Source organism: Montipora foliosa, chromosome 8, assembly GCF_036669935.1.
Source record: "Montipora foliosa isolate CH-2021 chromosome 8, ASM3666993v2, whole genome shotgun sequence".
NCBI lineage: Eukaryota > Metazoa > Cnidaria > Anthozoa > Scleractinia > Acroporidae > Montipora > Montipora foliosa.
Genome location: NC_090876.1, coordinates 47189396 through 47191895, shown reverse-complemented (window position 1 = coordinate 47191895; position 2500 = coordinate 47189396). Strand labels below are relative to the sequence as shown.

At 36.7% G+C, this 2500-nt stretch overlaps 1 protein-coding gene across 3 annotated transcripts in view; it reads left to right on the top strand.

Moving 5' to 3' along the window:
• Positions 1-2500, top strand: part of LOC138012600 (solute carrier family 12 member 2-like) — a 56132-nt gene that overhangs the window by 10974 nt on the left and 42658 nt on the right. The gene's annotated exons all lie outside the window — the stretch shown is intronic.

Genomic DNA, 2500 nt, shown 5'->3' with positions numbered 1-2500 from the left:
AGTTGAGCGTTATCTTGAAGAAGAGCTCATTTTCAAAGTGAACTGTTGGTGAAATAGACGTCCAGACGACTCTAGAGTCTCTTCAAATTCAAATCTTACGCGTGGATAAATAATAAGAATGTTAATATATTATGCTGGTTTTTCAAGTAGCAGTTAAGTACATGAAACTCATTTTGCATCCTGAAGATAACAATATTGCTTGGTTTGATGAAAACTTGATTTGTTTCGCCGACAAGTTAACAGATTTGTGTTTTATTTTTCCCATCAAATACTGTATAGCAGTGTCACAGTGTTTTTGGTTTCCCCGTGTTATCTGTTCCCTCGAATACTGGACACTACTACAGTAAACACCCACACATAAGAACAAGTGGATTAAGAACATCAGGCTGAAATTTGACCAATAAAGCACCATATAAATAAGAACAAATTCAGCCTGATAAATAAAACATGTTCTTAATACAAAGAGAAACAGTATTTGGAGGAGGGGGCAGTGTGGCCCAATGGTTAGGGCGCTTGCCTTGAGATCCAGAGATCCCGGGTTCAAGACCCGCTCTGACCACCCGTTGAATTTTGATCCTGGTAGTCCCTGGTTCAACTTCCCAGCTGCACTTGTAAATAGACAACTGGTTTGCCTCCGGCCAGTTGGGATTCTTAACAGTTGTTGTTGTTCTGTTCCGTCGTTTCGTTGTGTTTCATTGGCCCTGAAAAGCCCCTATGGGGAGCGGTCAATTAAGTATGTATGTATGTATGTATGTATGAGGAAAAAAATGCAGTACAGTAACTTATATCAAAGTACTATGGTGTTCAGAACCATTGCAAACTATAAAATATATCACAAAACAGCATTATATGTTAATTAAACCTCCAGTAATATATAATTTGAAGTATTTCTGAAACCAGTTTTAAGAACATTTTATGAAAACTTTCGAGCTTATTTCTCACTAAGCACCCCTCAAATAAGAACACCATCAGCCTTAAACCTGAAAAAAGTGTTCTTATATGTGGGTGTTTACTGTAGTGCTGTGTGTTCCCCCTTCCCTCCCCTCCCCATAGAACATTTCAGTGCTACGTGTTCCCTTCAAGATGGCCGACTTCAGAATACAACAAAAAAAAAGAAATGTGAAAATAAATACATCTTATTCGATGGTTTAACATATAATACGCGCGAATATTTTGCGAGTTGCGAGGGAAAATATCAGCAATGAGCATAATGTCCGCGAGTATTATATGTTAAACCATCGAATATGAGATTTATTATTCCACTACAAAAAGGTGTTATTTTGATTCAATTTTATCTGGTAAGAGTGTTTCTACAAAAATGCATCATCTGTCCTTCAGGACCCTTGCGAACGATGTATACAGGACAGAAAGCCAGCCAAATGTCCTTTATTTGATTGTATAACTGAAATGACGAGTGACAAGCGATGACAAGCTAAATTCTCAGGCTTTGTATCTCGTTGAAAACAATTTTTTTCATTGAAAAAATGCCTTTCACTCCCAAGAGTGACACTTACAGATTTTACTCTGTCTAACGCCAGACGATTTTACTCGTCAATGGGGAACCCCACAGGAGTGAAAGGGTTAAGAATCATTCTTTGAAATTGAGGTGAATATTCTGCAACTATTCACCGAGATTGAAAAGAATAATAATTGTTTTAATATATACACACGAAGTGATCTCAACAACATTTGCGGTAGAAATCCTTCCAAAGTTGATGTAATTGACATTTCAATTCATGTGTGGAAAACATGCAAACGACACAAAGCATGCGCAAAGTGTTTACAGAAGCTTCAAACATAGCAAATCTAAATAAACATCCTTGTCACAAACAGCAAAATGGTCATTTAACACCTTTAAAATCAGCAATCTAAATGGAAAGTCTGCTTGTTAAAACATTTTCACCATTCGATCAAAGTTTTAGAGCTTCATTTGAAATGGAAATTGAAAGTGTAGTTGGTAAAGGATCCACATGAAATGGTGGCTCTTATTGAAGTTAGGGCTAATTTGTTGTAAAATGACCTGTCTTGTTTCCTTGCAGCCATGTAGAACCTTCTTATACTTTTTTTTTAAAAATTCCTCAATTTCAGTAACAAATTCGTTTTGCTGGGCGACCAGCCAAACAAATTGTTGCCATGAAGATTGTTTAAGTTTCAGCAATAATCATCTGGAAAAACTAACTCAAACACTGGTTGGCAAAAGTATGAACTCTTCTCTTACCTTTGAAAACTTACAGGCCAAATTTTGTGGCCCTCTTTGTATTCTATAGCACAGCATCATGTGTATTCTCAATATTTCCGATTCAGAAATGCTGGCGAGCTTACGCTGGTCAATTTGTCTTGTTTGGATCATGCATTATTCACTCTGATGGGAGTAAATAATGCTCAATTACTCCAAGATAGTGAACCAGTCGGATTGCTTGAAACACCAAGATCACTGACTGAGTATATACTAATTGTGTATAAACCTTTCATATTTTACAACTGACACGTAAAAAGTAGA